This window comes from Pelodiscus sinensis, chromosome 13 (genome assembly GCF_052426305.1).
Source record: "Pelodiscus sinensis isolate ZL-2025 chromosome 13, ASM5242630v1, whole genome shotgun sequence".
NCBI classification, from domain to species: Eukaryota; Metazoa; Chordata; order Testudines; family Trionychidae; genus Pelodiscus; species Pelodiscus sinensis.
Window position 1 is genome coordinate 9,156,880 of NC_143064.1, and position 25,633 is coordinate 9,182,512.

Below are 25,633 nucleotides of genomic sequence, written 5' to 3' on the forward strand. Positions count from 1 at the left end.
TTGGGTGCAGATAGGCTCTGGAAACAGGAGGATGGCATGGGGGGCCTGGTGGTGGGGGTTTCTAAGCGTTAAGGGGCGGGTGGCTGGTAGAGCTGAAGCCAGCTGTTCATGGCAGCCCTGGGGGTCGGGGCTTATGGTGGACTGGTAACATTTTATTTGCATATTCATTATTTGTATAATGAATATGCGAATAAAATATTACCAATCTACCAAAAGTTTGTGAATGAGTTTGCCGGTCCGCAGTATAAAAAAGTTTGGGATTACAGCAATTATAATGCTGTGTAAAGCTACTAGGAGACTTGGTCACATCGACTAAGCCAATGTATTTGGTTAGGATTAATTCAAATTCAATGTTATTTTCCCATTTAACTATGTCATCTGTGGTAGATTTGTAGGATGTGTGCAAAGGTTCCCAAAGGCGGAGGTTTCACACAAATCTTATTTTTGTTTGGGTTCCTGCAGGGCTTACATTCCATGTTTCATTTTCAAATTTGCTATTTGAACAGAGACTCCAGGCAAAACCTGAGCAATTTAGAGTTCTGACAGCTCAGTGGTTTCTATGGTTACAAACAAAACCTATATAATGGCCCAGTTTACTTGCCTTAATTCAACAAAGAATGGTGGAACCACTTAATGAACCTCATCTGTAGTAAAGTCTCCAAACTTTGGAGTTTCACATTGTTTCAGGTTTGATTACAGAATTTTAAAAAGCTTTGTGTTTTAGGCCAAAGATCCCATTGAAAGTCTGCTTCATTGCAATATGTGATTTCAAAATAAAATTGACTTGGTGTGAAGACTGGTAGATAATCTGAAAGGAGAGCATACAAATACCATTCTAGGATAAACTTGAAGTTTTCTTGTTTTTAAATTATCTTTCTGCCCCAAGAAAACCAAACCCTTGTGTGACGTTACCTGATTAAACTATGCTCATGTAGATCTTTGTTGCTAACAATTATATAATTTCAACAAATTTCATACAAAGTGTATCAAATAAGATGTCAATAGAAAAGTTATGATTTGCTGATGTGATTATACTAGTTGTATGAATATATCATTTCTTTATTAAGTTATGAGCAATTGGGTCAATACATTTATTTCATACATTTGCTCCTGTGGTAATGCCCACATAGTATTTATCCTGCACATCTTGAAGGGACTATTCGGGTTAAATATCCTATCAAAAACATTTTCTTTACAGCGGAAGACATGCTTGTATAATTAATGACATTTCCTGTCAAAATTCCATCTGAAGTAAACACAGTGGCTTCTGCTGTGAGGCTAGGTCTACATTAGGGGATAAATTTCAGTTCAGATCTGCAACTCCAGCTACGCTAATTTGCGTAGCTAGAGTTGAAATATCTTAAATCAAATTTTGGCACTGGTCACACTGTGGGAGGTTGACGGGAGCATGCTCTCCTTTTGATCTCCTTTACTCCTTATAGGAGCAGTACTACCACCATTGACCGGTGCACCCTGTCAGTTCAAATTAGCATCTCTTCACTAGACCCACTAATTTGAACCCTGGAAAATCGACGGTGGCAGCTTCGATCTTCTCTGTAGCGTAGACATGTGATTCCAAACACCATCTTGTTATTGTAGTTCACTACAGTGAAAACAATCGGTTTCCCTGCACCTGGGCAAAGCTACAAAAGATCTTGAAAGCATTTCAGTGTTGCCTCTTTCACGCTCCAGCCTTTTTCCTGCTCAAACCTCTGGACTATGGATTTATGCTAATGTGAGCATTCCATTCAAGGGGCTGAGGACTTTCCAATGATTTGGAAGCAACCACAGAGATGACCTGAACCACAAACTTTGCAATTACTTTATGTATTTGATTCCATTAGCCAATTTTAAGTCTCGCCTTTTTCTTATTCTTTCGTTGAATAAATCTTTCACTCTTAGATGCCAAAGGATTGACCAAAGCATAACTAGGTAAGGGTATGTCTACACTACAAAGTTAGTTCGAACTAACGGATGTTAGTTCGAACTAACTTTAATAGGCGCTACATTAGCGCTCTGCTAGTTCGAATTTGAATCGAACTAGCGGAGCGCTTAGTTCGAACTAGGTAAACCTCATTTTACAAGGATTAAGCCTAGTTCGAACTAGCTAGTTCGAATTAAGGGGTGTGTAGCCCCTTAATTCGAACTAGTGGGAGGCTAGCCCTCCCCAGGTTTCCCTGGTGGCCACTCTGGCCAACACCAGGGAAACTCTATGCCCCCCTCCCGGCCCCGGACCCCTTAAAGGGGCACGGGCTGGCTATGGTGCCCGTGCCAGGTGCAAGCCTGCCAGCACCCAGCCAGCAGACCCTGCAACTGGCACAGCACAGAGCCACCCACCCGATGTCCCCCAGCCCACCCCCTCTTCCCGGGACCAGGCTGGCGGCTCCCGGGAGCTTGCCCTGGACCGCAAGAGGCGGGCACCTTCCTGGGCTAGTGCGGACATCGTGGACCTTGTCCACGATCGCCGCACTAGGCACAGGAAAGTGGCCGGCTAGGGCAGGAGAGCTGCCAGCCTGGCCACCCAGGAGTAGGTGTGCATGAAAATCAAGGGGGTCCACTGAGACCCCCGACCATGAGCCCTGAGCTTACAATGGCCGTCCTGGGTCAGACCAAAGGTCCATCTAGCCCAGTAGCCTGTCTGCTGACAGCGGCCAACCCTAGGGACCCTGGAGGGGATGGACCGAAGACAGTGACCAAGCCATTTGTCTCGTGCCATCCCTTTCCAGCCTTCCACAAACTTTGGGCAGAGACACCACTCCTACCCCCTGGCTAAGACCACTCCATGGACCCAACCTCCATGACTTGATCTCACTTCCCTTTAAACTCTGTTCTAGTTGTAGCCTTCACAGCCTCCTGCAGCAAGGCGTTCCGCAGGTTAACTATTTGCTTTGTGAACAACAACTTTCTCTTACTAGTTTGAAGCCTGCTACCCATTCCTTTCCTTTGGTGTCCTCTAGTCCTTCTTTATGGGAACTCATGAAGAACTTTTCTGAATGCACCCTCTCCACCCAACTCCTGCTTTTAGAGACCTCTATCCTGTCCCCCCTCCGTCTCCTCTTTTCTAAGCTGAACAGTCCCAGTCTCTGTAGCCTTTCTTCATCTGGGACCTGTTCCCAACCCCTGATCATGTTAGTTGCCCTCCCCTCCTGCAGCCTTTCTCTTCCCCTCTCCCACCTCCTTTTCCCAGTCTCCCCCAGTTTTGTTCAATAAAGACAGAGTCAATGTTGGAAGAAACGTTATCTTTATTTTGTACATCAATAAGAAGGGGGGCTAGGGAACGGTAAGTGGAAGGAGGTGAGGGAGGAATGGGGAATGAGCCCCCGATGGGAGGACTGGGCTGGCTCTGTGGGCTTCTGGGGGTGGAAGCTCTCCTGCAGCCCCCCAATTACCCCCTGTCCCCAGATGGCAGCCTGCAGCAAGTGCAGCCGGGCTGATGGCCGAGTGGTGTGATGTGCCCAGTGTGGGTACTCCGGGCACTCCAAGCCAGAACTTCTTTGCAAGCGGGGCACCCCTTAGAACTGTGTGTCCGGGGTGGGGGTCGGGACCCTTTAAGCGCAGCCCTCGGCTAGCCTGAGACAGCATCTCCATGCTCTAAGTCCTCCTCTTATGCCCTGCCGGCACTGCTTCCGGCCATCCTTAAGCCCTGTTCAGAGTCCACTCAATGTGGACTTGCTAGTTCGAATTAGCAAAACGCTAATTCGAACTAGTTTTTAGTTCTAGACGCGTTAGTTCGAATTAACTAATTCGAACTAAGTTAGTTCGAACTAGCGCTGTAGTGTAGACGTACCCTAAGATCTCAGTGATCTATTGAACTGAGCGTGAGCGTGTTGCTTTGGCCTAGGAAGAACCCTTTGTTTAATGAAAGTGGTTTTTAGGAACCACTCATCGTTCAGTTCAATGTTTTTGGTGGTGATACAAAAACTGGAATGCCTAAGGAAACTGCTTTTCTGACTTGTTAGCCAGTGTGGTGAAACAGTATGGGGAAAACCCACCAGTTTGGGGATGGTTCTGCCCTTTTTTTTCAACAGTTTGTCCTGAATTTGGTATTTCCAGATGTGACTGACTGAGGCATGGTCACATCTTGTAACCTTTCCCTTACTAACAAGAAGTGACAGTTTTATAATTTGTTTTGCTTGCAGGAAAGATTATTGATTGGTATTCTCACAGATAGATATATTGATTTGACCTTAATATGGCAGTTGAATAGCTTAACTTTGCTTCAGTTAGTAGTATTTTAAAAAAAGTAGTTTAATTGAAATAATGTGTTTGGTTTTATCGTTGCTTCAGTTTTTTTCAACTTTAAGAAAATCTATGAAAAGAATACAGAATTATATTTCTTTCAGTTAGTAGCACCTGCGAGAACCCATGAGAACCTTAATGTGTTTCAGCCTTAATGGGGACCCTATTTGCTGCCCTCTAAATTAACGCTGTGATTTTCACAATAAGAACTAATTATGTCAATCCCATCTCATTTGTGAATCCACCTCTCTACAGAGACCCTTTTGTTGTTTTCACTCCTTCTGCACCTTGCCTGCCAATTCTCCTTTCCCCTCTCTTACTGATGCTACCTTATCACTTTCTCACTGCTAAGACACAAATTTGTCAGTTACCCTGTTATCTGTGCCTTAGACTGCTTGGCAGATTTTGACAGGGAATCCCAGGGTGGCAAATCTTGTGTGCTATGGGAATTGTGCTGGAAACAGTGTTACACTGTAAGCGAGTAGTACATCAGGCCTGAGCAGAGAAGCAACTATAGCGGTTGAACCAAAATATAAATGGTTGAAGACAATAATGTAGAGAGGCAAAATGATTATATAACACTGTTGGCAGTAGGAGGAGGAAGGTCTACTCCTTTGTTTAGAAATTCAGTTCAGGTTCTAGAATACATCTGACTGTTCTGACGCTTATTACCATTAAACCTGTTAAACTTTGCCTATTCCCTTTGGCGTCGTCTACACTGCAAGGTTTTTGCGCAAGGAGCCTTTTGCAGAAGAGTTCTTGCACAAAAACTTCTTGCACAAAAGTGATGTGCTTTTGCGCAAGAGAGAGTCCACATTGCATGGACATGCTTGCGCAAGAAATCTCTGATGGTCATTCACAGAATGGCCATCAGAGCACTTGTGCTTTTTCTGATAGGGGTTTTTGAGCAAGAAACCCCTCCAGAGCATCCACACCTGCCTTTTTGCGCAAGAGCTGTAGCACAAAAAGGAGTTATTCCTCGTGGGGAGAGGAATAACTCTACCAGCAAAAGCCCTCTGTTCTGTTGATTTCCTTGTGCAAAAAGGCGCTTGAGGTGTGGACATTCCCCTGGGCTTTGCACAAAACCAGCCATTTTTGTACAAAAACCTTGAAGTGTAGACATAGCCTATATAACTGAGGGTATGTCTACACTAGCTCGTTAATTCAAGCTAGGTAGGCAAATCAGGCAACCGGAGTTGCAAATGAAGCCCGGGATTTAAATATCCTGGGCTTTATTTGCATGTTCCCGTCCGGCCGCTATTTTTAAATCCCCCTTAGTTCGAACGAACTGCATGCGGCTACACGCGGCAGTTTAAAATTAATCCGAACTAAGTCCTTAGTTGTATACAATCCAATATATAACTACTGAGATTAAAACTTCAGTTAAAATGCCTGCACTAATTTTATTATAAATAGTCTTATTCTCGAGTTCATGTTGTGTATAATTTTTATTAGAATGGGTGCGACCTTGGGGAAATGTATGAACTATTTGCCTTGAGACGTTCTTAGGTGACTTGATATAAATCTTTTGTGGCATGACATTTCTGTGCTGGAAATAATCTCTTATAATTTTGTGACTAAATTAACGGAGGCTTGATATGCTAATGGCATTGCATTCCCAGGTAATGACAGTGATGAAATCATTAAAATGAATTAGAAGTGTAATATACTACAACGTCTCATCCATCGACTCTATACCACGTTTTTCATTCAGCCGTTTTCTGTAATTTGATATGGCAGAATAAGAGCTGGTCATATAAAACAAACCAAACAATTAATTGATGGATGCAAAATTAATATGGTTCTTTCATTATGAACACACACTGCCTAATTTGCTTATTACAGTTTAATGGCAATGAAAGGAAGTGGCATACTCCATGATAGTAATGAACTGTCTCAGCATCCATTGGACTTCCAGGAAAAAATAAATATAATTACTTTTATTACATCTATATTTGACAAAAAGCAAACTGATGCACTTAGGGCCAAATTTGCAAATGTGTCTAAGGTTGTGCAAGAGAAATGAAGTTTGATTTGACATCTGGTGTTAACTGTGTGAGTATAGCTATTGTCAATAAAGATATTGCAAAGCCAGAAAAGGTTCGGAAAAGGGCAGCTAAATAGTGTTTGGTGTGTGTACCTTCCACTTCCACAAGGAGAGTGATTAGGAAGAGCAGACTACTTAACTTTGAATAAAGAATAAAAGGAGATAATGACGGAGAGATTTACAATAATGAATGGAGCAGGTCAGCTGAGTGCTTTTTTTGTATGCTTTATCATGATAAATAAAGAAGAAGAAACTTGATGAAGTTAAAATCTTTATTGGATTAAAGAACAAAACTTTAAAAATGATAATGTGCAATTAAACTTTGGAACTCACTGTCACTTGACATTTGTGAGGCCAACAGCTAAAGCTGAAAAGAGTTATGTAGTCATTTAAATAAGACTAGTATTGGTGTTTTCACTGGAGAAAATAGAGGTGCAAGCATTATTAAATATCATGCAACAGGACACACGTATGTAACCAGATGATGTCAGGGAGAAGTTTTCCTTATGCTATCGGATTGTGTGATTAAACTCATTATGTTTGGACTTATCTCTGTCATTCCCTGAAATGTTCAGCATTTGGTACAGTTTGTAACAGGATATAGAAATAAAAGTTTCCTGCTTGGAATGACAATGCTGATGTTTCAGTGATTCATACCTGAGTATGAGAGAAACACTGATATTTGTCTGTGAGAGAAATACATGGGTTGTGTAGAAGTGTTTTATTAAAGAGGAAGTTGATAAATTGTTTTCCACGGACACCAAGGGTGACAAGAAATAATTGGCTTGGCTTGCAGCAAGATTAAATATAAACTTTCCAACTCTAATGGGAGTTAAATACTAAAATGAGCTTCCAGGGTAGATGGTGGAAGCCCCATCATTGGGGTATTTTAAGAAACAGGTCACACAAACATCTGTCAGGGATGGTCCTGCCTCTAGGGAGGATGGACTAAATGGGGTGCCAAATGGTGGTGCAATATTGTTGAGGGGTTTGGAGGTGGGGGATTGCATGGTTCACCTAGGGTGCCAGTTGCTGGCAGCTAGTCTAGAGCTGCCCCTGGTCTTGAGGTCTCTCCAGGCATACTTGTCTGTGACTCTATGAATTTAATGAGCCAGATTCACTTCTGACATGCATCATCTGAACTGAATGGTAATCGTCTATCCCCATGTTGAACAAGTGTATAGGACAACCACAAGTTCAGGCCAATGGTGAATCGAACCCTGAGATAGATCTATGCACATTTCAATTTAAACCACTGAATGAGTCTATTGTTAACATTAAATTTAAACATTCAACATCATTGATGTAAAGCTTGACGAGATCAGAAGACAAAGCTTTAAACACATTAGGACTAAGTTACCCTTGACTGGAAACTCTCTCAGGCTTTTGTTAGTCATAGAGGCAGCTGTCTAATAGGACTTCAAGGGAAACTTTTATCAAACTCTCACCAGAGGCAGGATAGTGATCATGTGCATCCTCAGATTTACATCTCTCTTACTCCAGGCCAGGACATTTTGAATCATTCAAATGTGATTACAGAAAAACAATGATGTCAGTAGCCCAAAATAAATATCGGTGTTAGGACAGCTTGCATCAGTTAAGCCCCATAAGAAGTCTTTTCAATTTAATAGCCCTTGTAGCTCCTGTAATTCCATGTACCCAATGAAGCTACTGCTTGTAAAACCCTGCAAGTTCCTCAGCTAGAGATGCTAAGAATTTGCAAAGTGTTGTGCTTTATCAATAATTTACTGTAAATTCAATAGAGCACAAACTCTTCTGAGCATGTTCCAGTGAGTTCATAATCTGTGGAAGATTAATTGGAGGGTTTGAATGTCCTCTTTCATGGGAAAATTCAATAGTATCCATTAGCCCCACAAATCACCCATCTCTTGTGGATATCAGCCCAGAATTGCCCGGGGCATTTTTGCTAGTAAATGGTGACTGATAACTCTGGGAGAGTTCCAAATGCAAGGCCACTGTAGATTCACTATAATATTTTTAAGTTTTGTATTGCTTTTAGGGGTGATGCTTTTATACACGCAGATGAGAAGTTCTCAGATAAGCATACAGTCCAGAAAATGTGAGGGTCTGATGATTTTAAAAGGGTGTCTAACTCTGGGTTTGCAACAATGCCTGTTGGCTTGTTTATAACCATATAATTGTGCACATATCTAAATCCAACTAACCAACTTACAAAGGCTACATAGGTAAAATCACAAGTTTAAACCCTGACATTTGCACTTTAATTTCAACATTGCAGGTCAGCAATGCAAATTTGGCCCTAAAGACTAGGGCTTTACTTTTTGCATATCAAACGGCATAGCTATGTTGCCAGTTTTCATAGTGTAGATGCAGAAGTCTATCTTGGCATAGCTGATGAAACTATGAAACTCTTAGGGCTCGTCTAGACTGCGGAGTGGCACTGTATGTGAAAGATAATGTAGAATCAAATGAAATAAAAACATAAATCAACATGTTCAGTAGAATCGCTATGGATAGTAATTCCATGCTCCAATAATAAGAAATTAGCAGTAGGGATATATTATCGACCACCTGACCAGGACAGCGATATTGACATTGAAATGCCGAGGGAGATTAGAGAGGCTACCAAAATGAAGAACTCTATAATAATGGGGGATTTTAATTATCCCCATATTGATTGGATACATGTCATCTCAGGAACAGAAGCGGAGATAGAATTTCTCAATGGCTTAAATGACTGCTTCTTGGAGCAGCAGATACAGGAACCCACAAGAGGAGAGGCAATTCTCGATTTAGTCTTTAGTGGAGCGCAGGATCAGGTTACAGGACCGCTTGGGAATAGTGACCATAATATAATAACAATTAACATTCCTGTGGTGAGAAACACCTCAGCAGTCCAACACACTGGCATTTAATTTCAAAAAGGGGATTACATAAAAATGTTAAACAGAATTTAAAAGGCACAGTGACTAGAGCCAAATCCCTGCAAGCTGCATGGAAACTTTTTAAAGACACCATAATAGAGGCCCAACTTAAATGTATACCACCAATTAAAAAACATAGTAAGAGACCTAAAAAAGAGTCACCGTGGCTTAACCACCATGTAAAAGAAGCAGTGAGGGACAAAAAGGCATCTTTTAAGAAGTGGAAGTCCAATCCTAGGGGATAAATAGAAAGGAACATAAACACTGTCAAATCAAGTATAAAAGTGTAATAAGAAGGCAAAAAAAGATTTTGAGGAACAGCTAGCCAAAAACTCAAAAAGAAATAGCAAAATGTTTTTTTAAGTACATTAGAAGCAGGAAGTCTGCTAAAAACCAGTGGGTCCCCTAGATGATCGAGATATAAAAGGAGCAATCAAGGACAATAAAGCCATTGCGGAGAAACTAAATGATTTATTTGCTTCAGTCTTCACGGCTGAGGACGTTAGGGAGATTCCCAAATCTGCACCGTCCTTTGTGGGTGATGAATCTGAGGAACTGTCCCGAATTGAAGTGTCATTAGAGGAGGTTTTGGAACAAACAGAAAAATTTAATGTTAACAAATCTCTGGGACCGGCTGGCATTCATCCAAGGGTTCTAAAAGAACTCAAATGGGAACTTTCTGAACTATTATCTGTGGTTTGTAACCTAAATTGGCTTCTCTACCTAATGACTGGAAGGTAGCCAACGTGACACCAATATTTAAAAAGGGCTCTAGAGGCGATCCTGGCAATTACAGACTGGTAAGTCTAACTTCAGTACCGGGCAAATTAATTGAAACAATAGTAAAGAATAAAATTGTCAGGCACGTAGAAGAACATAATTTGTTGGACAAAAGTCAATGTGGTTTCTGTAAAGGGAAATCATGTCTTACTAATCTATTAGAGTTATTTGAAGGGGTTAACAAACATGCAGACAAGGGGGATCCAGTAGATATAGTATACTTAGATTTTCAGAAAGCATTTGACAAGGTCCCTCACCCAAGGCTCTTGTGTAAATTACATTGTCATGGGATAAGAGAGAAGGTCCTTTCATGGATTGAGAACTGGTTAAAAGACAGGAAACAAAGCGTAGGAATAAATGGTAAATTTTCAGAATTGAGAGGGGTAACTAGTGGTGTCCCTCAAGGGACTGTCCTGGCACCAATCTTGTTCAACTTATTCATAAATGATCTGGAGAAAGGGGTAAGCAGTGAGGTGGTAAAGTTTGCTGATGATACCAAACTGTTTAGGTAGACAGAAGCAGACTGTGAGGGACTCCAAAAAGATCTCACCAAACTGAGTGACTGGGCAACAAAATGAGAAATGAAATTTAATGTGGATAAGTGTAAAATCATGCACATTGGGAAAATTAACCCCAACTATACGTACAGTATGATGGGGGCTAATTTGGCTATGACAAATCAGGAAAGAGATCTTGGAGTTATTGTGGATAGTTCTCTGAAAACTTCCACACAGTGTGCAGCGGTGGTCAAAAAGGCAAATAGGATGCTAGGAATTATTAAGAAAGGGATAGAAAATAAGACACAGAATAACTTACTGCCCCTGTATAAAACTATGGTACGCCCACATCTTGAATACTCTATATAGATGTAGTCTCCTCACCTCAAAAAAGATATTTTGGCCTTGGAAAGGGTTCAGAAAAGGGCAACTAAAATGATTAGGGGTTTGGAACGGGTCCCATATGAAGAGAGGTTAAAACGAACTTGGGACTTTTCAGTTTAGAAAAGCGGAGACTGAGGGGGGATATGATAGAGGTATATAAAATCATGAATGATGTGGAGAGGGTGAATAAAGAAACGTTATTTATTAGTTCCCATAATAGAAGAACTAGAGGATACCAAATGAAGTTAATGGGTAGCAGGTTTAAAACTAATAAAAGAAAGTTCTTCTTCACACAGCACATAGTCAGCCTGTGGAACTCCTTGCCAGAGGTGGCTGTGAAGACTAGGACTATAACAGAGTTTAAAGAGAAGCTAGATAATTTCATGGAGGTTAGGTCCATAAAAGGCTATTAGCCAGGGGATAGAAATGGTGTCCCTGGCCTCTGTTTGTCAGAGGCTGGAGAGGGATGGCAGGAGACAAATCGCTTGATCATTGTCTTCGGTCCATCCTCTCTGGGGTACCTGGTGCTGGTCAGGCTATTGGGCTAGATGGACCTTTGGTCTGACCCAGTACGGCTGTTCTTATGTTCTTATGTTCTTATTCCTCTCTCGAAAGAGGAATGAAAATGAAACAGATCAAAAATTCAAATGAAGCACAGATTTACAAATCTTGTGCTTCATTTGCATAACTGCATCCGAGTGCTTTTTGAAAAAAAGTGTTTTTCAAAAAAACCCTGCAGTCTAGATGGGAGTACTCCTGAAAAAATGAGGTCTACAAGTTCTTTCGAAATTCTTTTTTCAAAAGACCCATGTCTAGACTGCGGGTTTTTTTAAAAAAACAAAAAACCAACAACCCTTTTTTGAAAAAGCGCTCGGATGCAATTATACAAATGAAGCATGAGAGTTGTAAATCCGCTTCATTTGAATTTTTGATCTGCTTCATTTGCATTCCTCTTTCAAGAGAGGAATGCAGTCTATACAAGTCCTTAAAAGACCAGAGGAAGAAGACACCATCTTGCAGGAAGAGTCCTTAGCAGGGGACCCCTGTAGGGAATTATGTGTGAGCAGCAGGAGGAACAGGGCTGAAAAATGTCTGGGTTTCCCAATGCTTGGTACCTATCCCAGACATCACCTGTCCAGTACTCTTAAAAAGCACACTTGTTCTCTTGTGCATCTGAGCCAAAGAGAGAACACACAACATGTGCATTGTACATACAAGTCTCTCATTTGAACTGCATGGACATCTAAAATGCAGGCTGTTGCATTGAGCACTTCCAAATTTTCCTTGGGAGGAGACCCTACACCTTTCATGATTGTTGTAATATCACTAAGGATGTTTCATCCTGATTGAGTAAACAGTGGTATTTCTAGATAAAGAGAGTGGAAATAATGCCCATATACTTTTGCTTGACTTGCTCTCTGCAGAGAGGAACTCCTTTTGAAGACATTTCTTCTCTTCCCTCAGCTGCAGCCCCATTACCACAAGCTTAATACCACACTTCATTACCACACTGCATCAAAACCTTTGCCAGCACCACCTCCAAATGCAGTCATCTTTCCTTCCTGTTTTGATCTACCTTAACCACTGGTGCTGAGTTACGATGGTAGAATTGGCTTACTCCTCCTGCATTGAGTAGTGGAGAATCTACTGAAGATTGATAATATAAGCCAAATAGAAAATGGTGTTTAATAGCTATGAATATGTGCTGCTTTTTCCACTTTCTAAGAATTCTTCTTTAGCAACTACCAACAATCTATTTAATCATATTTAGTTCTTCCTATCGTCTTTTAACACCTGATTTGCCTGATCTGCATGCTCTTGGAAGAAACTGAGATTGGTTGACAGCTTGCAAGAGAAAGCAATCTGTGACTAGGCTAAGAAGGAGCAAAGGGAATGCTCTTGGGACAATCGAACTGTGTACTGGAGTGGAGCTATAAACACAATCCATGTCTGCTAGTTATAAAACCTGGCAATTTATCTCTGTATTGAGTGAAATACAATTTTTAGCAGCTGGAAGAAAACAAAATGTTTTAAGGGCACAGAAGTGAATCATCAATTAAAAAACATAAAAAGCACTTGTTTCCTCATTGTGAAATGATCAGTTGTAGCATAGTAGCTCTTTACACAAGTAAATATACTTTCTCAATGTTTTTGGAGCCTTTCTTACATGTTGTGCATAAATATATATCAGGAACTTCTTAAAGGTGTGTTGGAGACCGTGATAATGCTGGGAAGAGTAACAGGGTTTGTTAGAAGGCAGGTGATATTTTTCTTTTCATATCAGAGGGAAGTAATTTCAACTAGAAATGTGGGTTCAGTACTAGGGTTTAATATCTAGTTCAAAAGAGCTCTGATTAAGCCATCCGTGAGCTCTTTGTCCATTTATCCCAAAGCCCAATGAAGCCAGTGTCTCTTTCCATAGGTTTTAGTGTGGTTTCATTCAGGCCATTAGAGAACTGCATTCATACAAAATTACGACTGTCACAGAATCATAGCAACGTAACACTGGAAGGGACTCAAATAGTCGTCAGATCCAACTCTCTGCACTGAGGCAGGATCAAGTAAACTTAGGGAATGTCTAGACTACATGCCTCTAGCAACATCCCCGGTATGCCTCGTGGGATGAGGTTTAGTGGGGAGGTCGACAAATGCCTTTGATGTCGACCACGGAGCATCCAGACTAGCGTACTGAGCTGACAAACAGCTGATCGGCACAGCGCAGCAGCCATTTTAATTTAAATGAAGCGGCAATTATTTAAATCGCCGCTTCATTTTCCTATGCCGGGTAGCCTAATCTACATGCCTCTGTAGTCAGAGGCATGTAGTCTAGACATACCCTTAGAGTGTTCCTGACAGCTCTTTGTTCAGCCAGTTCAAATGTTGGGTTTCCACATCCTCCATTGGAAGCCTACTCCAGAGTTTCCCTACTTTATAGTTAGACCTTTTTCCTGATACCTCACCTGATGCTCTCTTGCTGCCATGTCTTCCTCCTTTTCGGTAATCTGCTTTGGAGCACTATAATACCAGCCTTGAGCACCACAGTCCTACAGATATTTCTGCGCTGGAGTAACTTTGCACCTCTGAATAATGCCAGTTCAGTGGTTGCAGGAAAGAAGTGTTTGTAAGCCTGAGACCATAGTGTGCAAATTAAACCCGTTCAAAGGTTTTTTAGTACACTGTGCATCTATTTTTCAACCATTCCAGTAGAAAAGAACTGTAACTTGTATTTTGGGGCATATTTGGGTACTTTTGATGCATTTTTTATGCATTTTTATGAGTGGGTAGAGAGGGTGGATAAAGAAAAGTTATTTATTAGCTCCCTAAATAGAAGAACTAGAGGACACCAAATGAAATTAATGGGTAGCAGGTTTAAAACTAATAAAAGAAAGTTCTTCTTCACATAGCGTGTAGTCAACCTGTGGAGCTCTTTGCCAGAGGAGGCTGTGAAGGCTAGGACTATGACAGAGTTTAAAGAGAAGCTAGATAATTTCATGGAGTTTAGGTCCATAAAAGGCTATTAACCAGGGGATAAAATGGTGTCCTTGGCCTCTGTTTGTCAGAGGCTGGAGAGGGATGGCAGGAGACAAATCGCTTGATCATTGTCTTCGGTCCACCCTCTCTGGGGCACCTGGTGTTGGCCACTGTCGTCAGACAGGCTACTGGGCTAGATGGACCTTTGATCTGGCCCAATACGGCCATTCTTATGTTCTACACTCATCTGCCTCAAGAAAGCAAAGTTGCCTCCAAGGTATATAAACTATTGTAAATGGGAGCACACAAATATTGTCAAACTGAAATTGGCAAAGATGTGTGACCTACTTTAAATTACACTGAAAATGGAGGGAAAAAACCCAGTGAGACTTGCAACAGCCATAGCAGGGAAATATGAAAAGCTGAACTGAAAAAAATTACCATCCAGCACATTTTCGAAATGCTGCTGCCAGAGATGTCAAACACATATTACTAATTTTTCAAGAGTCTGATCCAGAGAGGTACTTTGCTCTATTGTGTGTTGTAAATGCTCATGACCTCTCAGGATCAAGCTCCAAATTATTTCTCTTGGTAAAATGGCAGTTTCTCAATCCCTTAAACAATTGCTATGCCTGAAAAGGCTCAAACAACTAATCTCTGAGGTATGTATAAACACAGACTCAAACAATTCTGAATCATTCAGATGCAAGCGTGAAATGAGGAATTCTTGAAGAGAGACTGCCTATGGAAAATTGCCTATTTGATGTACCAAAAACCTAGGATAACTGCTGAGAAAATTACATCATTACAGTCTAAAAGGACTTCATATAATTATGAAGAAACCTCTCTTGGCTTAAACCAAACTCAGCTTGTTACTAGAGGCTCAAATTAAATTCAAAAGGCCAAATTCTATTCTCATTTACACCCTGTTTACGTCCATTGGGTTTAATCGCTGCAAGTCAGATTATAATTTGGCCCTGCATTTTGAAAGTTGGAAACATTTTTTATTAATTGGAAATTGCTGTATAATTTATGACAAAGGAATTGCATTAGAATATATCTGAGCCATTGCATTTGGGATACAATTATGGCTTTGATAATGATGTAGGTAGATCAGATGGATACTAGGAAAAAGCTGTGGTTCATTTTATTATTATAAACTCATAACTGAGCATTTCACCCTTGAACGTTCCAGGGAAATAATTTATATAATAAAGCCCCTCACCATCCTTTCTCAGCTCCTCCCATCGAAGCCAGTCATTTTCAATAGTTTTTCAACTACTGAAAAATTGTTTTGCCACATTCTGTCAGGATGGAATTGTGCAAAGATCAGGCATGCATTCCAACTAATCAGTAGGTACTGATGGAAATAGATTTACTGGGCACTATAAACTCCTGTCTCCACAATGCTGGGAGTCGATGCTGCAATGATCGAGTCACCGGGTGTTGATTTATCATGTCTAAGCAGACACGATAAATCAATCTCCTATCACATTTGTACTTAATGCTAACATTTTTGATCATTTAATGAGTATCAAAAGTTGTACCCAGAATCCCCTTATCTAATATTCTTTCCTCTTTTACCCGTTGGTAGTTACCATTTATGATATTTTATAAGTGGATAAATACTCTTTTAAGACTGCCTGACATAATTTTGGAACTAAATTTGACAGTATGAACTACCTTGTGTCTGATTACTTTTTCAATGTAATGTCAGCATTCATGTTTGCACATTTGCTTTGAAGCTTTCAATGTGATTCTCCACAGAATACTATAACAACACATTGAAAAGCCAAGACTGAAGGCAATAAATTAATACATGGAGTATGTGTCTGGAACTCCATCTGTTGAGATCAAATTGGTCCTCAGCAAAAATGCAGTAACTGAATGCTTCCAAACTTTGAGGGCCTTCACAGTTAGGCCCAACTTCAGTCAAGTTATTTATACGTAGTAAAGGTTGAACCTCTCTAAGCTGGACCTCTCTGGTCTGGCAGCATCTGTGGTCTGGCAGCCCCATGAATATTCCTTGAGCAGAGAGTACTGGTGTAGGGCCAGAGGTAGGAGCACAGTGGAGCCAGGAGCTCAGCTGGTCTGTCTTCAAGGGAGCTGGTGGCCAGAAGCCTTGCTATGTGTGTCCAGTTGGGCCCAGCTGCAGGGCGACCAGAGCACCACCAGGCACCCCGGCCAGGATGTGGTAGTGGGCAGGGAGGCTGGGCCAGGAGCAGAGCTGGGCTGAGGAGGGGGGGAAGGGGCGGGTGGTGGCAGAGGAGCCAGAAATGACCATCCCTGCTCCAGCAAAATCCCTTGTTCAGGACCAGTCAAGTCTTGAGGGTGCCAGACCTGGGAGGTCAAACCTGTACTTCACACCAAAATAGGATTATTTTAATCTTATGCTAAAGCAAGCCTTTAAAGGTAGGGAGCTATTTTATACTAGCCAAAGTCTTTTATTTTATTTAATTATCTTTTTGCATCTCAGTATTACAGGCCTCAGAAGTAGATATCAAAGAGAACATCACCTAACCAGATTTAATGGTATTCTGCTATTCTTCACAAATTCCAGATTCTCGGCCCTGAATGTGCTCCCTACATATTCCGACAGTAAAATGAGAGAGTCAGTCAGTAATTGGTATTTCAGTGATTTGGGTATGGACAGGAAAGGGCAGGATACTCAGAGGGTTTTCTGTCTTCAGTGGGGCCGACAGACTCGCCAGCCCCCTGGGCAAGGTGTGTGTGTGGGGGGCGTGACTCTGAGCACCTAGAAAGGGTGGGACCTTAGGTAGAAGGAGCTGGGCTAGGGCTAGCCTCCCCCAAGCAGTCCTTAGTGGTGCCTGGAGTGTGCAAGCGTATCCCAGGTAGCCCTCAGTGCTGCCCTCTCCCTCCATCCCCATGTCAGTGGCCTGTCTTTCAGACATCCGGCAGGGTTGAAGGCAATAAACCTGCAGCACTTTGGTTCTGCTGGGGGGTGTCATCTCCTCAGAGCTCCACAGTTTGGCTTCTTCCTCAAAGGAGTTGGGAAGCAGAACACAATAGCACCTTGGTGTAGTGTAGGTTCAGGGTAAGGGTCTAGGCAGCATACCTGCTCCACAGCCCTGTCCCCCACATGATCCTACTTGCCAAAACCCTTCTCACCACATAGTTCGTAATGCTCCCTACAGCTCTCCCCTCCATCTCTCCCTACTACTTCCCTCAGCATAGTCTCACAACAGCCACCTCATGCACCCCTTCAAAACCCCTCCCCCAGCTGCAGTCTCACGTCCCTCCCATCTCAACCACAGTACAGTGCAGCTGCTTCCTGTCTGTAGGAATTCTGCTTTTGCCATGTCCTCCAATCCCGTCCCCATCCCTGTTGCTTTCATGCTGGAATCCTGCACTCAGAAACTGAACTTCAACCTCAGAAAGATGAATACTGTTTACCCTCCCCTCCCCCGATTATTTCAAAAGTCTGTGATGTTACCCCCTCGCCAATTGCGTGTTCAGGACTTTGGGAAGTAGTGTAGAACCAGCAGTTTGCACTGTGCACGGGTGTATGTTGGAAACATGAGGGAGTTTGTTCTAGATTCAAGGAATCTGTGGATGAAGAGGCATGAGATATCTGACATGTGAATTGCAGTGGATATGGCCAGTCCTTTTTTTGCCACAACTGCTCGCTTTCTTTTAATTTTCAGTGACTGTGTTGATAGGAAAGGCGCAATTAAAATGGCAAGTGAATGTAGTTTTCCTTTGTGTAAATAGTCTTGCTGCAGTGACTCCACAAGGTCATGTAAGGGGCACAGCCTGTTCATCTGTTTGCTACCTGTGTGGGCTGGAGAGCTAGCAGGTGCGCCAGTTCTTGGAACTGAGGCTGTCCCTTTGAGCGCATGAACTGGGGCCAAGCAGCAAAGTTGCCATGGTGAGGTGAGGTGAGGGAGCAGATTGATGTGTGTAGAGCAATGGCAAGAACAGAGCATAAAACCGCAGAGCAAAGCACAAGAGGAAAAAAGTGAGACACAAAGCAAATGAGTCATCCAATGGGCCTACCCAAAAGGCATTGCATAGACTTTCTCTCCACTGTGGCTACTCACTCACATGTTGCATGAAGAGGATTATCCAGTTTTATCATTCAGCTTGGATCCACTTTTAACAAATGGAAAATAATCCATAATAGTCAATATTGCACAAATTACCTCTCTCTCTTCTGGCCAGTAGAAACTAGGGTGGCTTTTGTTTGGGGACTATGTTGACAGGAGAGCTTCTCCCATTGTGATAGCTACTGCTTCTTGCAGGCGCAGGAATAGTTAAGTTGACACAAGAGGGACGTTGGCTTAGACCAGCCACCAGACGCACTGCTGTAAGTTTTCTAAGGGAGCCATACCCCGAGAAAAGGGGCTAAAAGCTAAAGTGGTAGAGAGCATGTATATGTTTTTTGTACCCTTTATAAACCCAACATTAATGCATACTCGCTACAGGCTACTCTTTCTCATGTGATGTTTCCATAACTTTAACACAGACTCAGTGAGCATCATACGAATTCAACATGGTCAGAGAAGTGAAATAGCAACACTTTAGAAAACTGAGGAAATCCAGATCAATACTGCAATAAAAATGACAAAATATTCCTCCCTCTTCCTCTGAGTGTACCTCTCTCCACCTCATTCCCCAGCAGGCACCAGTAACCTATGAACTCAGTTATTAAAGCCAACACCAACATAACTAAAAGAATATGGCCAACTCACATCTTAACACACCCCTCATTTAGTTACTGAGCATTAACACCATTACAGTCTCTCTCATTTCATACCCTTAAATTTGCTTGAAAGTTAAAATATACCACATCAATATTATGCAATTGTTTTTCATTTCAGATTTTTTAAAGAAATTTGCCTTCATGTGTTTCTGAATGCCCCATTCCCCTAATAGCATAGAAATCTGATAAAGGCTAATTTAGAATTGTTCTTTGTGAAATTATGTGCTCATAAGTAAAAAAAAATCTGTCATCAAATTCCCAGAATCTTGTTGAATTTTAGGAGCTTTTTTTTTTTTTTTTTTTAAATACACACTTACAAAACACTAGATATTATTTTTTTTAAATCACCATTTCCCCCCCTCATTTACTACCTGATGACATTTTGGAAGGAAAAATAATCATTCAAAGGATATATCTACATTGCAGAGATTTTTTTTAAAAAACGGCTGTTTTCCCCCAAAAAACTTCACTTATGTCCATACTGCAAACGTGTTCTTTAGAAGAAAAATCAAAAGAACACAGGGGTTTTTCCAACATTGGTAAACCTCTTTCTACAAGGAAGAAGCCTTTTTCTGAAAGAGCTCTTCTGGAAAAAGGTGTGTGTGGATGGGGAAGAGGGCGTTCTTTCGAAAAAAAGAGGAAAGAGGAAAAATCACAGGTGCGCTGGTGGCCATTCCATCCATTGTAATCACAGCTTAAATGCGAGATAGAGTCCATTCAGTGTGCATACTATCTTTCGAAGAAACAGACCGCTTTTTCGATGCGCTTTTGCAGTATGGATGCTCTCTTTCGGGAAAAAAAATGTTTGGAATATCTCTTCCGAAAAAGCTTCTTCCAAAAGAAGCCTGCAGCCTAGATACAGCCAAAGAGTAAGATTCAGGTTGTGAATGACAAGATTATGTAGTTGACAGCCTTCCAAAATAACACTTTTAAAAATAGTTAGAGCACTTCAGTGATCAATTCCTTTCTTGTACAACAGTGATCGAACAATGAAGGAAGGGGATGTAATGAATGAAGCACATAAACAATATTTTAATGAAATACTGTTAAATAATTCCAGGATGGGAGTAGACTAGATAATAAAGCCCTCTAGATTAAATATAGACATCCATAGATCTTGTTATATTAGGGATGGCCTGCATCCTCTCCTCCTCTTTGGATAATAAATTTCTTACTTATTCTTTATTATAACAAACTATTCCACTACAGGTTGTACCTCCCTACATTGGGACTCTCAGGTCAGGCAACATCTGTGGTATGGCAGGACCATGGATATTACTGGACTAGAGAGCCCAGAGGCAGGGAGACCAATGGTCGGTAGGGATCTCAAGCAAGGCGGGGAACACAGCGCCAGAGAGTTCAGGTGGCATGGGGAATCCCATGATACAGCTGAGAGCCCTGCGGCACGGTGGCATAAGTAGCCCCACACCAGGGAGACCACCAGCACAGGGGTCTCCGGTGGTGCAGCCAGGAGTCTCACGGAAGGGGCTCCAGTGGTGCGGGGAGCTCCCACTTCCTCATGGGACGAGCCCTCTGTGGCCACAGAGGAGGGCTAAAGGGAGAAGCCGGAGGGGTGGGGGAGGAGCATGAGCAGGTGCAGTTGGGGGCTTGGGAAGGAAGAGGTGCAGGGGATGGGGGCAGCTGCTGGACCACTCAATCACAGCAACCAGGGAATGCCTCTGTATGCCGTTCAGGTGCTCTGGGCCTCATGGGACAGCTCTTGCCAGGTGGTGCAGCGCAGCTCCCCGATCAGCACGATGCCCCTCCAGGTCCGCATCCAACCTCTGGTCCTGCTGCTCCTAAGACCGCCGTAGGGAACGGAAGCAGGCTATGTGTTCCCGCTCAAGGTTTTTGTGGGATTTGTCGTGGCTGCAGGTTCTCATGAGGCTGGCTCACACCCCACTTGCAGCTGGTCCAGCTGTGAGGAACAGAGAGAAGGGAAATCACCCCAGTAGACATGGTGCATGAAGCCTCGCCCTCATGTCTGAGCCAATACCGATAGGTCTTGGGTGAGACGAAGGTGTTGTGCTTCGAGCAAGGCCATGTGAGGCCTGGACAGTGGGCACTTTCCTGCTGGGGCGCAGACATCCTAGGGGGGGAGCCTTGCTACCCCCACACTCCAGGGACAAGCAAGCAAAGGAAGGTGCCAGCCAGGCCAGGAGCCTGCAAGTGGGAAGGGGGTGATGAGTCGGCTCGGCTTCCCTCAGTGCCACGCACATGCTGGGGCCGACAGAGGCGGCATTCCACAGGGAGAAGACACTTATCCCTGCCCTCTGGAAGGAGGGGGATGGGTGTGTGAATGGCAGATGCCGCTTGCAGGGGAGGGTGCTACTGTAGTTTCCTCCACTTCCTCGCCCTCCCGGCAGGCTTCCTGGAAGGGGACCAGTGTCCTCCGCCTTGCCACACTTGCCTGGGAGCGGATACTGCCCCGAGAGTGTGGGCATGCGTGTGTGTGTGTCCATGACCCCATCCTCCTTAGTGGTGGCTTGTGGTGGGAAGGTATCCCACCATGCAGTCTGGAGTAAGGCAGGCCTGCGCAGGAACCCTGTGAGCCAGAGCACAAGGTTCCTGTGTGGCAGCCTCGTTGTGGCTGTCTGCTCTGGATAGGTGCTCCGTGTGCACCCACATGCACAGGCTGCTGAGCTGTGCTTTTCTTTCTTTCGTCAGCATAGATGGCACCAAATGCCGAATTGAGCTCTTTCAACTTCAGCGACACAATTGACGTAGCTGAAGCTGCGTAGGTTAATTCGGCTTTTGCCCTGCTCTGTAGACTTGCCCCTGCTTATTTCGAAATAATATTGCAGTGTAGACATGCCCTTAGGGTTCTACCGGTAGCACATCACTACAGCGAGCATTTCTCTACAAGCCACCAGCAGTGCAGCCAGGAGCATGGTCTGGGCTCAGCACAAGGAATCCCACGGCGCAGCGAGGAGCCTGGCGGCAGGGGGCTCAGGTGGTGCGAGGAGTTCCGTGGGGCGGGGGGGGGGGGCGAGCTCTGCAGCAAGGGACTCGGCTAGTTTGAGGAGCTCCAGTGGCTCAGCCAGGAGCACGGCAGGGGCTTAGGCAATGCAAGAAGTCCCATGGCGGGGGGCTCAGGCAACTCAGCTGGGAGTCCCAGGGCTGAGGGGTCCAACCAGGGCCAGCAGCATAGCTGGCTGAAGGCCATGAAAGCCCGATGGGGCCAGAAGCAGAGTCAATGGGTGCCTAGAAGGCCGGTGACAGGCGACATCTCCTGGTCTCGCAACTTCCCTTGTTTGGGACTCAACAGGTCTCAAGGTTGCCGGACACAGAGACCCAACCTGTACTGCTACTGGATAATAAAGGATAGGAGATTCATTATGTACACTGGGTCAGATTCTAATCTGGGGTAAATCAGTATAATATAGAATATAAAATGGTCTTTGATAATACTCTTCAACGTTTACAAAACTTAATTGGAACAACTATATGCACTAAAAATAATTCCAATATTTAAAAATGGAATTTTATCCCCCTGAGTATAGACACAGGATGCCATCCACTGAAAGTGCAAGAAATAATGCCTGGACTGTTAGCCTTCATTTTACAGAATCTTCCTCTCTCTATAATTCTGAAGAACCTACATTTGGGGAGCTTTTTCCCAAGCACATTAAAAAAAATGTGTCACTGCATTCTCCCCCCCCCCCCCTCACTGTCTCATGTTTTAAACTGAGTTGGCCATTTCCCCTTAGTTACACATTGGTGTGCGCACAGGGTGTGCCGGTTATGCCCAGGCACACCCTAATGTCTTGGGCTGCCTAACCTGAGCCATTTTTGCGCCCTGGGCCCCACCCAGACCGGCAACACGCCCAGCATGGCGTGGTGCCCCTGAGAAACCCAGGAATGCTCCCGCCCAGCATAGCAGCACCGCACGGCACCCCTGAGGTGCCCAGGAGTGCCCCCGGCTGTACGGCACGCATGGTGCGGTGTCGTTGAGGCGCTTGAGGGCGTCCCCGCCTGTCCCGGCAGCACCGCGCAGTGCCCCGCCCTGCAGCACCTTATGGAGCCCTGAGGGGTGCCCCTTCCCAGCCCTGCAGCTTGGGCTGGTTCTGACTCCAGCCCTGTAAGGCAGAAGCTGAAGGTGGTGGTGGGGGGGGGGGGGGATAAGAGGAAAGGGGGGAATAAGAGGAAGGGGTGGGAGAGGAAGGGGCTTTTGTGGTGGGGGAGGGTGGAGGAGGAAAAAAGGGAAGGGGTGGAAGGGGCTTGTATGGAGGGGGAAGGAAGAGGGGGAAGAAAGGGGAAGGCACCAAAGGGACAAGGTAGAGGAGAGACAAATGCTACGGGGGAAGTGGAGACAATGAGGAAAAGGGCAGGAGGGGAGGTGTCAGTGGGAGGGGGGACAGGGTGATGCTGGAAGAGGAGAGGGCATTGGTGGGGGAGGTGCTGGGAGAAGGCTTGATGGAAGGAGTAGGCATGAGGAAGGTGGGATTGGAGCAACTCATATATGAGGGCACAAGGGCATGAGGGGAATGGGGGCAGAGGGTGGTGAGGGGGTGGGCATCGGAAAAAAGGGCAAAGGTGGCAGGGGCAGTGAGGGAAGGGGGAGGCACCAGGAGGGTGCAGGGGTAAGGGAAGGTGCAGGTGCCAGGGGATTCTGGGGTGAAGCAGAAGGGCAGACACCTGCAGGGGAGGGACCAGCACCAGAGGAGAGAGGTGAGGGAGGTGTTAGACGAAGGGATGAGGAGGGGTAGCTCACATGATCAGAGTGGGGCTACTGGAGGAGTGGGCACAGGGGGGAGAGAAGGGCTGGTGGAGGAGGGGCAGGTCTCAGGAAGGCTGAGGGCAGTGAGATGGGCAGGAGTCAGGACAGCAGAGGAGGGTGAGGAGTTGGGGGGCAGCAGGCACCAGGGGAGTTGATGGAGCAAGGGGAAGAGACATGACAGCAGAGGGGAAAGGTAGATATTTATTAATAACTTGGGTGCCACAATGTCACATCCAAACAAGCCACATGAATTCAGTACTGGTGCACAACACAAAATTCATTCTGCTCATGGGAGGAAACTCTTAGAGGGAACACTTCCCCCAGCCTCTCCACCTCCGCATTAATGTCTCACACATTGATTTAATGCAATTGCAGGATAGTTGCATGGGGGGAGGTTGGTGGGGGCCAAACTAATACCTATTGGTAGGAGGATGGTGGGAAAAGTCCTTGGGTCGGGGGTCACAGAACACTTTTTACTTTTGGTCATTTGACCATCTTGCCCGGAGAGGGTTACCTCCAGGGGCGTGGCTAATGGAGGCCAGGGGTGTGGTTAACAGGGGTCAGGGGTGTGGCTAATGGGGGGTTAAAGTACATTTAAAAAAAAATTCTTTTGGTGCACACCCTAATGAAATGTGCTGCGCACACCTATGTAGTTACATTGGTGTAAGTCTTTAGTAACTACCTGAAGTTCATAGGTGCCTAGTGCCTGCAGAGGACAGGGGAGGGATGCAGGAAAGGCAACTCAAAGGAACAGGAAGGAGGCATGAAGGGGCATCCTGGTTAGCATTGAAATTTTGAGGGATGCTGCTCAAGTGCTACCATGTGTCGCCTGTGCTGAAGTTAATGGAGTTACTTCAGATTTATACCAGTGTAACCTGGACTAGAATTTGGCTTGTGGATTTTATTGTTTGTTGTGTGGAGCTGAGAATGGAATTTCACTCAGAAGTTGTATTCTGTAGGAAGCAGGTAAAGATATGTGGTGCTGAGATTTTGAAAGTGACGTATCTATGAAAAGGTGTGTATTTGTATTCTAAAACAAACTACACAAATTCTGCACAGTTGTTACATGCTAGAATCTGGATTTTCAATGGAGTTACTCTCGATTTCTACTAATAAAAGTGAGAACAGAATTTAGCCAATAGCTCATGAGAGTATATCAGCAATTGTATAAAATAGCATTTGATGGAAGTTCCCATTGACGAAATCATATCCCCACTTTTAATGTAAAAAATGAAATTATATTTAAAATTTGATGAGACTTTCTTTCAAACACCTAGGATTTTAATTCAGTAAGGCAGGTGATTCTCTGACAGATAAAATATTGTCTGCACTTTTCTTCTATGGTGATAAGATAGACACTGACTTTTTTTTATGAGTTGTTCCAGAATGTCAGCTTTAGTAGGATTAAGTTGACTTGCAAAGGACAAGGCTGTTATATTTATGCTTTTCTTACAAAGCACTGTAAATCTCTTCTACATAATCTGAGGGAAGGATTACCATAAATGAGAGAATTTTGTGAAGCGACTCAGTGAAAAACCAAAAAAGACATCCTTTATTATGAAAAACATTCAAGTGTATTTAACAAACCCTCCTCCCCACACCCACGCACACCTCCTATGGAAATTCGTTCAATTTAAACAAAATTAGAATGGATCATACCAGCTTAAACCAGTAGCATCATCCGTGATATTATTTGAATTTTGGCTAGAGTACTATAAGAGAGAGAATCTCGTAGAGACTTATAAGAGCTCTGTATTCAGTAAGAGCCTATTTATACCTTCACCAAAGGTATAACACAATAAAATTCAATATACAACTACATAGGTGATAGTCTCCTAATGAAATGCAGCCACTGAGACTTGTTCT